Genomic DNA, 16338 nt, shown 5'->3' with positions numbered 1-16338 from the left:
AAAAGGAAAGCACTGAATTACTTGAAAATATTTATGCTTCCCAAAAGATAAGGGAGGAATAGGGTTCAGATCTTTTCATGAGAGCTCTAAAGCCCTTTCTAGTAAATTATGGTGGAATTTCTAGACCTAACCACCATTATGGTGCTCTTTCATGTGGAATAATTACTACAAAAAGAATCATCCTATCATGACTAATTGTACTGGAGGATATCAGGCTTGGAAAAAGATGACTGAAATCAGAGAGGAAATAAAACATGATATTTGGTGGCAGTTAAAAGGGGGAGGGGTGAGTTTTGGGTTTGATAATTGGAAAAAGCAGGGAGCCCGCCCTCTACTACACAAAAAATAATGAAGCAAGAGATGAAGAATTAGAGGTAAAGGAGTTCATTCAGAATGGGCAATGGAATGAACAGACGTTAAGAGGATTAGTCTCTTCTGAAATGGCAGACTACATTATAAAACATTTCAGCCCAAGTTAGAGGAGGGTGCTGTAGATATACCTAGGTGGATGGGCAACATCAATGAAGAATTCACTGTTAAACCTGTATATGAATGCATCAGGGCTAAAAACGAGAAGGGTTGGTGATGGAAATGCATTTGGAGTAAAGGAGTGCCTTTTAAGATCAACTTTCTATTGTGGAGATGCTGGAAAGGAAGAATATCCTTAGAAGATAATCTTAGAAGGATGAAAATCAACATGGCCTCTAGATGTTATTGTTGTGAGGAGCATAAGCAAGAAACCATGACACATCTTTTTCTAACAGCTTCCATAGCTCATTGTGCAGGTATCAAGCTAGACGAAGAACTACAACATACATTTACAAGATGGTGGGATGCCTTCCCCAATCCAAAATTGAAGGCAGTCTTTCAGGCAATACCATCTTTCCTAATGTGGGAACTGTGGAAAAGGAGAAATATAAGAAGACATGGGAAGGAGATGAACTTAGAAAGAGTTGTACTATAATGCAAGGATAATGTGTTCAAATTAATAAAAATATTTTATCCTTGGATTAGCATTTCCAAAGACTGGGAAGGAATTCTGGAGGCTCTAGGGAAGCACAGATCTATACTTCACTATCATACAGTAAAATGGGAAAGACCAGAAGAAGGATGGGTAAAATGCAATAAAGATGGAGCTAGTAATGAAAATCCAGATGAAAGTTCTTACAGTTTCTGCGCAAGGAAAAATTAGAGTGACCTATTATTTATAGAAGCACAGAAAATAGGACAGGCTACTAGTATGGAAGCAGAGATAATAGCTATAATTAGGGCTATAAAATTCTGTTCAAATAATAATATTATAATATTATATTTGAGACGAATTCACTAGCCCTTGCAAACATCATTAACAGAGTATGGAAGGTGCTATGGAAATACATAAAAGAAATAAAGGAGATACAAGATTTAAGGGAAGCTATGCAAGCAATCATAACACATGGATACATGGAAGCTAACCAACGAGCAGATAAAATGGCAAATGAGGCGTTCATGCATCAACAAATAATTTAGTGTTGGAACTTTAATCAGTTAACAGCGGAATGCAGAAGAATTCTAAACATAGAGAAGGTTGGCATTCCATCATTGAGAATCAAAAGCAAAAAGATAGTCGTTCAGAATCGATAAAATAGGGAAGCATAATTACAGTGAAGATTACACATAAGGAATGCACAAAAATCTCAGCTACGATATTTACAAACATTGTTTGGCCTCTTACAGGATAGTGGTAGCTGAGATCATTAAGCTACGAAGTCTATGCTATGACGGCTTACAAAAAGTTACATCCAGCAAAAAGCGAGGTTCTAGGGTCAGTTGAAACTTATCATATCCATGCTTGAAGTGGAAGACCATGAAAAAGAGCACCAGAAAGGAGGAGATAGCTCCATGGTTGATTCAGTTGAGAAAGAGAAGATCAGAAGCGACAAAGGATGAGCAAAACCAAATCAAAAAATGAACTTTACTTACAAGGTACTTCGAGCTCAAGCACAAGACGAGGAACCTCTACAGCCACCATAGTGGTAACACTTCCATCCACCGGAGTGAATCCCTATAGAAATGGAAACCACAGTCACAAGTTGTATCAAGAAGTGGAGAGATAAAGTCAGGAAGAGTAAAATACCTTTGTAAGATGAAACGAAGGCCTGCAAACAAAAAGAGGAGGAAGGTGTTGATGATCCAAAACAAGGAAAAAGGAAAGTGGAGTTGAAGTTAGCTCCCTGCGGCGACATTGTAGAGAAAATGAAGGAGCTCAAAATGAAAACCCTAGGGAAAGGATAAATATACTAAGACAGGCAGGTCATTTATGGTCTGGGCCTATGTTTCTTATTTTATTTTTCTTATTATTTATTTTTGGGCTGGTTTTGGGTCTACTTTGTACTGACTTACTTTGAAATAAAAAGAGCTCCATGCTCAAAGTTGATTAAAAAAAGAAAACTTAAGTAAATATACAATATTAAAAAAATATTTATTATCTATAGTAATAAAAAAATAAAATTTATTGAACACTTATAATATATTTATAATACAGTTTTAATACATATTGTAGAGAACTATTTATAAAACATATATAATACAAGTTTTATAGATGGATAATACATTTATCACATACTTTAATAGACTTATAATACATTATATCGGTTTCTTACTACACAAACATACTATATATTTTAAAATACTTATAATACATTTATATTGTATGCATAATTCACTTTTAATACAAGTGTAGATTTATCATAATATTGTTATGTATTGCTATAAACGGTAATAAATAAAAAATATCGCTAAAATCAGTAATTAATTTTTAAAAAACACTCAATCAAGTAATTTTTCCTAAAAAAAAATATATCATTGAAGCCCAAGAAGGAAGCAAGGATGTATATCTTTCTTAAACCATTCTCAAGTTCTTTGTTCTATAAGCATTGCAATCCTCTAGTTGAATTAATATGTATCTAAAGAGAGAAAAGAGAAAAATAGTGATTATCGAGGCATTGTATCAAAGGTTTTTAGATTCAGGGGCAGAGCTACGGTGTTATACAGGGGTTCGAAGGAACCCAGTAACTTTTGCATAGATTATGTATTTGCGTTAACAAATATAGTAAATATAACTAATATTAAACCTGCGAAGTCAATTACAAAACAAACATATATATATATATATATAGTTCAGTGGTAAAGAACAAGATATAATTTCTTTTAGACGGCCGAGCATATATGGGTTCTCGAATCCCACTCGCACACTATTCTTACCTTTTTATCTAGTGCATCATTTTTTCTTGTGTTGTGTAAATTTTTTAATACAAATTCTTTTTTTAAAACCAAACATATATGCTTTATTCTCTTTTTAAAAGAAAACATAAACCTGCATATTATTTCATTTTTTCCGCAAATTTTTCAAACAAATTTTCTTTTCAAAATTTTCTTCATTAAAAAAACAAAATATAAAATTCACAACCGGAAAAAGAAAAAACCACTTCTTTACTCTCATTTCTTTTCATTGTTTCACAAACACAATTTCAAAATCAGATTTTTAAAGAAAAGTTAGCTAGGGCTCGTTGCTCTTTAAAAAGTACTATATTGAATACCGATATATTTGTTGCTTAATTTGTCGGTTATTTTATATTAGAAAAAGAGACGAAAATATTTTTCTTCCTACCAAACACACTCAAATAGAAAAAAGAAAAAGATTATTTTTGTAATTCAAGATTACTTATTTTTTATATATATTAAGAAGCAATGGATGGTATGAATATCCATTTATCATTTGGTTTATCCATTTTTATCCTTATTAAATTTAGGTTTGTTAGATTTTATTCATCTTCATTCGATTTATTGTTGACTCATCTATTTCTCACTCCTATCCAAACACATAAATCTCAAATTTTGACTTCAGCTCTGATTAAACCGATGGAGAGCTATGGTGTATCCGTAGGAAATGCACCCTCAACACTATAGTCTAAAACAAATGCAAAAACCTTATAAAGAAACTTCTTTTCAATCTAAGGGGATTTGACTAGGATTCTCATTATATTTGAACCATTATAAAACACTAAGGAGCTATTTATAGCTGGATAAAAAGTAAATTATTTATGTATTAATTTTTGTATAACTTATATGATATTTGGATGTCATTTGGCCCCAAATATTTTTTGGAAAAAATTTAAAAAAAACTTGGGAATTAGTGTTTGATCATATAACTTGTCATTACATAGCACATATATTTGACAAACATCCCAAGTTCTACAAAAAAAAAAACTAGTATTTGGATCAAGTTCTAATATTTGAATCTTTTTTAAAATTTAAAAATTACCCAAATTTTTTACATTTTATAAAAGCACCCCTCATTTATTAATTCCAACTAATATTTATTTACTAACTTACTCCATTAACGTGGCCAATCAACACCATTATATAACATCTCTATCTATAATAAAAGAATACTTTGTTACTACATCCTCCGGAAAAGAATAGTTTGAGTGAAAAGATTGGAAAAAAATGACAATTTGTTTTTAATGCGATTAATGTATTGCTCTTACCTATATTGTTATTTTGTTGTTGTTGATTGTTATCAATTTGTTATAAGTTTTTTTTTTAAAACGGAACATGTTCATTATAAAATGATTATACAAACTTATGGATATTTTTAATAATTTTTAAAACTTGTTGTTGTTGTTGTTGTTGTTGTTGGGGTTCAAATAATGTACTTGAAAAGATATGATCTTTTCGTCAAGACTTATATTGATTAGCGGAATGAAAAATTACGATGAAGAATATTTTTTAATAAATAATTATTAATTTTAGCAATAATTTTTATTTATTATTATTTATAACAATACATAGCAATATTATGATATATTTGTCATGTATTAAAAGTGAATTCTGCATATAATATAAATATATTATAAGTGTTTAAAATATATTATACTTTTTTGATAATAAATTGACACATTGTATTATAAGTGTATTAAAGTGTGATAAATATATTATCTGTAATGATCCTGAATGTCATTTTCGACAAAATTATCATTTTACCCCTCCCTTCAATTGCTCCGAGTCATTTTAGATTGGGTTTGAAAGTTGTTTTTGAAAATCTTGTGAAAATTTCAAGTTTTGCTAGAGAAATGTGTTTTAAAGGCTTAAATTGTCAAATTTTGAATTTTAGAGTCATTTGAAGTTTCGATTTTTGGAATGGAATTCCGTCGATTTCACGAATTCTGGATGTGGAAATTGGTGTAACAGAGTTATCGGAGTCAGATTTGGAGTTGAAACATCGAATTTAGGTCCGAAGTTGAAAATTGAGTTAAAGTTTGAATCAAGTTTGATTTTGGTCAATATTTGGGGTTCAGGTGTATTGGATTTATGATGGTTCCAATAGTTTTGGGAGGTGATTCTAACGCTAGAAAGAGCTTCGTTGTAAATTTTGGAAGTACCGAGCTCGTTTTATTATTTTGGATGACTAAGTTAGTTTAATTGCGATTTTCAAGTCTTGGATCAATGACACCTCTAATTCAAATTCCGTCGGTTCCATTGAGTCCAAAATACCATTTCCAAGTTAGTAGCATATTTGGTTTATGTTCAGAAAGTTTCAAATGAGTTTTGAGTGAGTTTTTAAGTTTCTTGGTTGGTTTGGCGTTGTTTCAGCAAATTGTGGAAACTAAAAGGTTTATTATTATTTTTAAAGATCGAAAAATTATTACGAAACTTCTGAAATTTTGAGCATGAATTATAGGACTTATCTACTAAGTTCGGTGCATTTTCGCTAAGTCGAGATTGGACTTTTAACACAAAATAAGAAATAATTATTTATCGAGAAGAAAAGATATTTGACTGGGCAAACGAGTTCAAAATTGAGTTTCAATTAATTTACCAGGTTCGTATAATTATTTAAGACATTTAGGACAAAGAATCGGGTCATTTCGCTATTGTATGAGGAAGTTACGGCCTTTTTAGTAAAGAATTAGCTGTTGATCTAGTGCGAAAACACAACGGTTGCTGATATTTAAAATTTCAGACTGTATTCATTTGGTATTTTGAGCATATTGGGAGTTCTAGAGCTCGAAATGGAGTGATTCTTGTGGAATTCTTCTCGAATTAATATGGAGGTTAGTATCCGATTCTCATGTCGGTGTTTTCTAAGAATTTCTTCATCTGATTTTCTTTCTTTATTCGTAAATTCCATAGGAAAATTGGGGTTTTATCGATTTGGACTCCGTTTTTGATGAAAAAAGTATATTTAGGATCCTTGTGTTATTGGTAACATGGTTTTGGCATAAATTTATTGATTCATTAATTATTTTTATCATACTAACCGTGTATAATTGAATTTCCCGATAAAGTTAAAGATTGTTAAATTGAGGATTTTAAGGTCGAATTTAACTCCATTTTTAATGAAATTTCATATTTGAACTTTTCTAAACATGGGTAAGATATTTTTCAAAAAATATTTCAGATTTGAGTCGGGGTTTCAAATTCGGATATTAGGGATTTTCTCAAGAATATGAATTTTAGTAAAATTGGTGTTTGAGGACTGATTTCAACTCCGAATTCAAATTGGTTTTCAACATTAGTTTCTAAATATTTCATGGATCATTTTCATGCACATATTTTTGGATTTTCTTTTCATTTTCGAAATTGGATATTTTGGGTATTTCAGGCTAGTTTCGATCTAATTTTAAAAAATATTGATTTGGGTATGGTTAGACTCATGTTCTTATTGGAATTATATATTTGAATAGATTATCTTGATTTGGAGCTCCAACGTAAGGGCAAGGCTCAATTTTTGGACTAGTGGATCGAATTCAAGGTAAGTGAATTTCTAAATCTATTCTAAAGCTTGTAGGATCATGCATGCATGTATTATGTGTTGAGGATTGATAAAAAGTAGTTTTAAGAACTATTGATATTCAAATGAACTTGATGATAAAGAGTGAGATGATAAATGGAAATTTGAGATGAGATAACATGTAGTGTTCTATGTGATAGAACCTTGGGCTTGTTGTGAATAGTTGGATATATTTATGTATTTTTGATATAATATTAATTAATCGGGTGATTGTCGACTATATGGCGTTATATGTGAATATCCAGTATATTTTCACACATTACTTGTGCATACATTTATCTATGATTGTTGAGAAAGTGATATGAGTGAGATAATGGATATTGGGATTGAGGTTTCTACTGATCGAGGTGATTTGTCAAGGTCTTTTTTGGTGGATATTATGGCCGAGGTCTTTTCTAGCGATTGAGGTCTTTTTTGGCGATCGAGGTCTTTTTCGATAGATGTTATAGCCAAGGTCTCTTTCGGTTGATACATGGTCTATGTGAGGCCCCCCTGGGTTCCCGTCTGAGGCGACCAACAAATGTGTAACATTAGGGCATACATGCATCATGATATGTGACATTTCATTGCATTTTACTGCATCATACATCTTTTTCTAGTATGGATGGTTTTACCCCTGATATTTCCCTGATCTGTATTATTGATTGTGTTGATTTGCTTGCAAATTGAATTTTACTATTATTGAGGTATATGAATATTGTGCTGCTAGAACTGTTAGACTGGATTAATATTTGTGCAAGTATAGCCTAGGGGTTGGATGGTGTGGCAAGAGTACGTGTATTTTTGTAACAACCCGTAAAATATTGTATGTCGGTATTTCAATTCTCGACGAAAATAATACAGCCTCTGTATTTTAGGCATATATTTTCATAGGTTAGTCCAAATTAGGTGATTCAAATTTCTGGGTAACCACAACATCCTTACCTACAACTTTCATGAAGAACATATCTTAAGATTCAGAGTATAAATAGGTCAAATAAATTAATCTTTGCAAGATATAGTACTGTGATTGAATTGAGTGTTTATAGAAGAAAATTCATATCTCACTGTAGGTTTCTCCAAATTGGTTGATTCTTGAATGATATGAAACTAGACTTCCATATCTACAATTCTTATGAAGACACCAAATCCTAATAAGGAATTTATCTTATTCAAACGCAGCTTCGAAAAAGAGTATTCTGTTAAAAAGAACTCATCTTACCTACCATGGAAACATCTAGATACATTTGACATCATTCATGACATAAATTGTCCTCCATTTAACATCATCAATGACATCAATATATTCCATTAAATTTTCAGATTTTTCTTTATAATTATTTTATTTATTGTTAGGTCCCTCTTTTCCACCTATAAATACCCATCTTATTTCCTCATTTTATTCATCAAGCTTTCTTAAACATTTCTTCTCTCTATATACTTCTTCTCAAATATAGTTCTAGTTTTAGTAGTATAAAAATACTACTCCGGTGATTCTTATACTCCGGGTAGTACACAAAACGCTTCGGCGAGAAGAAAAGGCTAGGGATCCAAGAGTGTTCCAATTCGGAGTAAACCTTCGGATTTAAGGTATGTAAGGCTTTCATAGCATTGGATTGAGTTCGTCCATGCGCCCAATATTTAAATTCATTATAATTGAGTTATAGTTGAGTTTCATCTAAATCTTGAATTCTAAATGAAATAATTCTTCTTCTATTGAGTTGATATATTTATGCATTAGTATTATTATTATTATTATCTCTCATATTATTGGAATTATTGATCATGGCTACTTTCCCATGAATCTTAATTGATTTGATGTTCATGAATATTTTTACACATGTTTTGAGTAAAGATGTTGGCTTTTTATTATTTTCATTGATAAAAAGAAAGTTATATTAATTAATACTATATATGTATTTTATTGAGTTTTGAAAGAGCAAAAGAGTTAAATTTGAATGAATTTGAGAAAATAATATTTTGAGCAAGATGTTTTGATGAGATGTAAATGATGTTTTTGGAAGTATAATGATTGATAAACATGAAATGAGGTGAGTTTGATGATTTAAATTAAAGTCCAATGATACTAGATGATGAGTTTAATATGAGCACATATTTTGGGAGTAGTATTGAGCATCGAGTTGGGTAAGAGTTTAATTGACTCAAACCGCAGAACTACGTAGCCAGCGTAGGATGGAGGCTATGCCTCTTAAGTCCCAAAAAGAGGACTTTGATGAGTGGATCCAAGATGGTGATGTCCTTTACCCTGGCAAGGTATTGGATGGATGTGGCAACGATATCACTTCGTTGTATCATCGCTAGCTCATAAGTGATGGTTATCGGTTAGAAAAACTCTCAACTGAGTAAGCATTTCTTATTACTATTATTTTATTATTATATTTTAAACTTGCATTATATATTCATGTTGAGATGATGTTGAGTTCTGAGCTGAGTTTTCTTGAGAGGAGTTTCTTGATATCTGTCCTTACCTTCCTGCCATTTTACATACTCGTACATTCCACGTACTGACGTCATTCGACCTGCATCGTTTTATGATGCAGATACAGGTGTTAGAGATCCTCAACAGGCGCATCATTGAAGATCATTTCTTTTCAGCTATTTGGTGAGTCCTTCTTGTATTCGAAGGAACTCCTTATCCTTTTATTATTGTTGAGTGTGATGTTTCTTTTGAGGTAGCCATGTACATGTCATTGGCACCATTTAAGAGTATTAGAGGCTTCATAGATAGAGTTTGATGATGTAATCGGAGTAGTTCTCCTTAGAAACTACTTCTTCTAAGAATTATCTATTTTTCCTTTGATTATGACAAACCCACATTAGTATTATTAAGTCTTCCACTGATGAACAAATGAGTAATGAGACCAAGTGGTTCTCTCGGAATCCAGAGATGGTTTCTGAGTGTCGGCCACGCCTAGGGTACCCTCTCGGGGCGTGATAATTTTACCAGCTTTTCTTAGTCTTAGTTGTTTACTTGATGGGTACCGTATTGTTGGTACGCATTCCTTGATAACTACACTTGTGTAGGTTCTGATCCCGAACAGTGACCCAACTTTTCTTATTTTCATCTGAAGCTTTCTGATGTGATTCGAGAGGTAGTTGTTGATGCCGATCATCTTTCCTACTCCTTTTTACTTATTACTTTATTCTATTCGAGAGACAAAGATTGAGACTTGTATTTAATTCATATCTTGTAATTAGAAAGATCGTAAATATGACAATCAGTCCATGGGGAATTTTGTAGTTGACCTTTCACATTTATTGGGTTTAGGCTGACATGTTTGGTGGGAAAGTACCAATGCCATCACGCTCGATTTTTGGGTCGTGATAAATTGATATAAGAGTCCAGTTTCATAGGTCTCACGTGTACAAATTAAGTCTAAGTAGAGTCTCGAGGATCGATATGGAGACGTCTGTACTTATCTTCAAGAGGCTATGAAGACTATTAGGAAATACCTTTACTTCTTGATTCTTTATCGTGCGTCCTTGATTCCATCTAATTCCTATCATTTCACTTTGTCCTCTCTCTTATAGAGATGAATTGTGCTTGGTTCTGTGTGTGAGAAATTAAGCTGTCATCGTCATTGCTTGGTGTTAGTGTAAGATTTGGCATTAAGGCGGAAGTGATATAATTATGGAAAGGATATATAGTCATACTTGGAATGCTCTGTGACTTGAAATGGATGAGTAAGGTTGTGGTTCAATAATATGTTTCGAGGTTATGGCATTGAAAGACAAATAATTGTTAGGAGACTTCATGAACATTTCATCATGTCTGGTTAGTTATTAAGTAACAAAAAATAGCATTGGGGTGGCTTATTCGACATATGAAGTGGTTTGACAATGAAGAACGATCTAATTAAAGGAATGAGTATGCAGTGAGCACTGTGACTTTGGGGACTACAAACTATGAAATTAATCATAAAGGAATGTGTTGTATATTGTAGTATGATGATAACATTGTGCCAACAAAGTTCAAAATTTCTATGGTGATTTTATAGAGTGGATGTGTATCAGGAAGGGTTATGATAAGTTTATTGCCATGATACTTGTGTTTACTTGGGTGAGGTTATGGGTTGTGTTGCTTCAGCTATCAACCTGGCCTACGAAAAGGTGTATATCATTTTCGGCTGGAGACTGAAATCTTTTGATAATGTAAGGTGGTTACGTAATGAGTAGAAAGATGTAGACCATCTAGGAATGATCTCTCCGGTGGGTATGATGTATTTTAGTGGTGGATCTGTCGAGCTCTTATGGTATGGTACTAGTGATATATGGGAACGGAGATATCTGTTGGCATGCGTGAATACTATCTATTGAGATGTTATCAATTGTTTCACCTACTCGGACAATGAAGTTCGATATTGTATTTACATTTGAGAAACCAACTGATTGTTATTCCGTATGTTGGAGTTAGGCATGGTTTACAAGAAAAATTATAGTGGTAGATCTTTGGTAAGGAATTAATGTGTTTGAATGGTGACATGTATTTCAAGGATCTAATTGGGGATTAGTGAGTTCTTTATGAGCCAAAAAGAGTGGATTGACATTGAAAGGATAAGCTTCTAGGTGGAAAAAATTCTGTCAAGTATACTTGCCTAAAGGTAAGCGAGTGTACTTGCAAGATAATACATATGGAAATTGGTTAATTCACGGGATTAGATAGTTTAACAAGTTTGAGGTATCACGTGGATGATAAGGTTAACACCATAATGATGGCAAGGGTGGTTGAGCATGATAATAGTAATTCGAGATGGAATCTGATTAGGATGCAACTATATGGTTATGGCTTTTGATTAAGGGGATCCAGTATGATAATGATGACTTGTGAGTATCTAAGATTTCGGTTGCTACCACTTGATGAGTAGCATAGTTATGTGGAAATTTGGATTCAGGAACACATGGTTTCGTCCATCTTGTTATGTTTATGAAAATAGTATCTGGTGTTCATTAGTCAGATTGAGCATGCTTCGAGAGTAGAGTCTATAGAAATTTGGCTCTAACATTGTGGTAAGTTCTATAGTGGTCTTGAGTCTGACAACTAGCACAATTTGGGTTCCTAATAAGGGTCAAGGTAAGATCGACGTATAAGTGTCTAATGATAAGCTAAGGTATGTGATTGCATAAAATCTTCAAGATATGGGCTAATATTGACTGATAAGGAGATTAGTTTACACGATTTGTATCAAAATTTCAAGTGTTGCATCGTAAGTCTACATTCGTAGTGGTTGGTTTTTGTCAAGGATGAACTAGCAAGGTAAGAAATGATTGATTTTGTCAAGTGTGAGCATTTGGAAGAACTTGTGCATGATTTGAGTTGTGGAGTTTATTACTTTCGGTTGTAAAAAAGTTCAATGAAGTTTTCATTGAGAAGCTTGATTTAAGTTAAAAGGTACTATGTTGTGGATGTTTGGCCAAGAAAATAATGATGATAAATGAGTTAAGGAAAGGAACATGAGTCTAGTGCATCAAAGAGTTCAAGCATTTGGTATTGGGTCATGTGTTCATAGTATACAGAATTATCAGGGTGAGAAAGGGTTCCTCTAAGTGTGGCATGATGTATATGATGGTTGAATAGTAGTTGAAATTGGGTAAATGTAAGATTATATGGAATTGATATTGGTCATGATTCAATAATTTTATCTTAATGAAAAAGTAGATTAAAAAATTAGAGTTTTAACAATTGGTTGAGACCCGTACCTGTAATAGGATACTTAAATGGGAAGAGAAAGATCCATAGTTTGAAATCTTGGGAACAACAGGGTGTTGCTAAGCAAACCTAGATGCTACTAGCTGACTAAGAGTAAAGTAATTGGTCGGTGTGACCATGACGTTTTAGTATTATTGATAGTGTTAGCTTCACTGGAGTATTGTAGAGAGTATGGGAAAGTTGATAAATCAAGTGTGTCTACGATTGTTATAAGACCAGGCTGGCTGATTGTGGAGTCGGGCAAATGGGAATATGTGTTATGCACACTATTGAAGGAATATCTTGTCATATTCGACTTCAGTTCCTTATATTCTTATGTGACCACCTACCTTATTTCAAACAGGATTTAGTGTATGATTATCTGTCTATGATTTATGGCGTGTTTTCACTTCCGTAAATGGATTCCTAGTGGTGGATCGGATATACCAATCTTATGCCCTTTTTGGTAAGGTAAGATGCTGACTCAAGTTTGGTTATTTTAGTTGGCGTTTGATACTTGTAAGACCATTGGGCCTAGTTCTTTCGTTTGGAAATTAACTACAATAACAACTACTATTTCAGTTTTTCGGCGGCGTTATTAGAGGTTTTATATGCTTGGATGTACTATTCATCAGGTAGTTACTTGATCATTTCCTTCTTTGGAGAAAATTAGTTGGGTTCTCTCTTGATAAGTATGCATTGTCTAAAGATCAGATGTTTGCAACTAAAGCTCGTAGAAGAATTAGGTTAAGAAAAGGAAATTTAACTAAGATTAGTGATGAGTGTGTGCATTATGCATGTTTGGTGGTTGGTTCTAGATTCACTCCGAGTTTTAGCAGGTAGTAGTTAAGAATCTTCTCATGTTTATGTGAGAAAAAGATTCATTCTGATTATTGTGCTGTGATTTAGAGAGTTTCGGTTCAGATTTGGTTCATGGATTAGCCCGTGGCTTGGTAATCACTCCTGGATTATAGATTTTTCAATTTTGATTCAGAAGTTCAGTTTTGATAGTTGATCCTGATGATATGGTCTAAGAATGGGTTCAATTGGGAAAAACAAATACCGAACTTGGAGGTTATGCCTCGGGCTCTTAGTAACATCGAGTATCCTTCTTTCTTTTACTTTATGTTCGAGGACAAACATGAGTTTTAGTGGTGGATGATGTAATTACCTTGAAAGTCATTTTTGATATTTTTGATAAAATTACCATGTTACCCTCCTTTCAGTTGCCTCGAGTCATTTTAGATTGGGTTTGAAAGTTGATTTTTGGAAATCTTGTGAAAAATTGAGGTTTTGCTAGAGAAATGAGTTTTAAAGGTTTGAGTTGTCAAATTTTGTGTTTCGGAGTCATTTGAAGTTTTAAGTCTCGGGATCAAATTTCGTCAATTCCATTAGTTCTGGAATGTGGAAATTGGTCTATGGGAGTTGTCGAAATCAGATTTGGAGTTGAAACATCGAATTTAGGTCTGAAGTTGGATATTGAGTTAAAGTTTGATTCAAGTTTGACTTTGGTCAACATTTTGGGTTCAGGTGTTCGAATTGGATGTCTGGAGATTTCAATGATTTTGGGAGGTGATTCTAATGCTAAAAAGGGTTTCGTTGTAATTTTTGGAAGTACTGAGCTCATTTTGGTATTTTGGAGGCCTAAGTTAGTTTAGTTGCAACTTTTTGGGTTTCAGGTCAAGAAGACCTCTAATTCAAATTATGTCAGTTTCATTGAATCAGAAATATCATTTTCAAGTTAGTAGCATATTTAGTTTGAGTTCGTAAAGTTCCGAATGAGTTTTTAAGCTTTTTGGGTGGTTTGATGCTATTTCAGCAAATTGTGGCAACTAAAAGGTTTATTATTAGTTTTAAAGATTGAAAAATTATTCTGAAACTTCAAAAATTTTGAGCATGAATTATTGCACTTATCTGTAAAGTTTGGTGCATTTTCGTAAGCTGAGATTTGACTTTTATTACAAAATAAGAAATAATTATTACCAAAAAGAAATAATATTTGACTAGGCAAACGAGTTCAAAATTGAGTTTCATTTGAATGAGCAGGTCCGTATCATTATTTAAGACATTTAGGAGAAAGAATCGGGTCATTTATCTATCACATGAGGAAGTTACAGTCTTTTTAGTAAAGAATTAACTACTGATATGGTGCGAAAACACAGTTGTTATTTAAAATTTCAGATTGCGTTAATTTGATATTTTGAGCATATTGGGAGTTCTAGAGCTCGAAATGGAGTGATTTTTGCGGAATTCTTCTTGAATAAATATGGAGGTTAGTATACAATTCTCAAGTAGATGTTTTTTCATGATTTCTTCATCTGATTTTCTTCCCTTATCCGTAAATTCCAAGGGAAATATTGGGGTTTTATCGATTTAGACTCCGTTCTTTTATGAAAAGTGGTATATTTAGAATCTTTGTGTTAAAGATAACCTGATTTTAGCATAATTTTTTTGATTCATCAATTATTTTCATCATATTAACCGCGTATAATTTGAAATTTTGGTAAAGTTAAAGATTGCTAAATTGAGGATTTCAAGATCGGTTTTAATTCTATTTTTGATGGAATTTCATATTTGAACTTTTCTAAACATGGATAAGATATTTTTCAATAAATATTTCAGATTTGAGTCGGGGTTTCAGATCCGGATATTGTGGATTTTCTCAAGAGTATGAATTTTAGTAAAATTGGTGTTTGAGGGCTGATTTCAACTCCAAATTCAAATTAGTTTTCAACATTAGTTTCTAAATACTTCATGCATCATTTTCATGTAAAAAAATTTAGATTTTCTTTTCGTTTTTGAAATCGAGTTTTTTGGGTATTTCGGACTAGTTTCGGTCTGGTTTTCAAGAATATTGATATGGGTATCATTAGATGCATGTTCTTATTGATATTACATATTTGAATAAATTATCTTAATTTGGAGTGCCAATGTAAGGGCAAGACTCAAGTTTTGGACTAGTGGATTGAATTCGAGGCAAGTGAATTTTTAAACCTGTTCTAAAGCTTGTAGGATCATGTATTTGTGTCTTATGTGTTGAGGATTGATAAAAAGTTGTTTTAAGAACTATTGAAATTCAAATGAATTTGATGATAAAGAGTGAGGTGATAAATGAAAAATTGAGATGAGATAACATGTGGTATTCGGTGTGATAGAACCTTAGGCTTGTTGTGAATATCCATTCTATTTTCACTCTTTACTTGTGTATACACTTATCTGTGAAGGTTGAGGAAGTGATATGAGTGAGATACTGGAGATTGGGACCGAGGTTTCTACCAGTCGAGGTGATATGCCGAGGTCTTTGTCACGATCCAAGCCTAGGGCCTAGACGTGACATGGCGAATGAGGAACCCGAAAGTACCTCAAACAAACCTCTTAGCATTCTCTTAGCCTTTCATAGGTAATGATGATAAATAAATAAGCGGAAATCATAATAGTAAAGCTTCAACTTACATATGTCCAACAATACCTCTAACTATTAGATTTAATGGGGCTAAGACAAGTCCCTAGCTCACCCTCAATTATAATAGAAGAAATGCCATAGTAAAATATCTTAACATATCATAAGCTAGAAAGATAAAGGAGTATTATTCCCGGAACATGGGAACTCACCAAAAGTAGTCTTCAATGGAATATCAACTAGCCATGTGGAGGAGAGCGAGGAGGAGCACTGATCCCTACATGGTGATATCATGTAGGCAAAAGAGTATGCGTTAGTACTTTGAATGTACTAAGTATGTAAGGATGCATGAACATTGAGGAAGACATTAAAACATTTATGTAATATGGAACATAATTTAATGTATGCATAATAAAT

General features: G+C 32.8%; 1 long non-coding RNA gene across 1 annotated transcript; it reads right to left on the bottom strand.

The window, feature by feature from the left end:
* Positions 1-1581: 1581 nt before the first annotated feature.
* On the bottom strand, positions 1582-2296 carry LOC129889058 (uncharacterized). The gene is made up of 2 exons (XR_008766783.1): positions 2117-2296; positions 1582-2044 (listed from the first exon to the last, which is right to left on the bottom strand). It is a non-coding gene; the product is annotated as an uncharacterized LOC129889058 (long non-coding RNA).
* Positions 2297-16338: the final 14042 nt, after the last annotated feature.

Source organism: Solanum dulcamara, chromosome 5 (assembly GCF_947179165.1).
Source record: "Solanum dulcamara chromosome 5, daSolDulc1.2, whole genome shotgun sequence".
NCBI classification, from domain to species: domain Eukaryota; kingdom Viridiplantae; phylum Streptophyta; class Magnoliopsida; order Solanales; family Solanaceae; genus Solanum; species Solanum dulcamara.
Note: the sequence above shows the minus strand (reverse complement) of the source record. Positions and strands in the feature narration are given on the sequence as shown.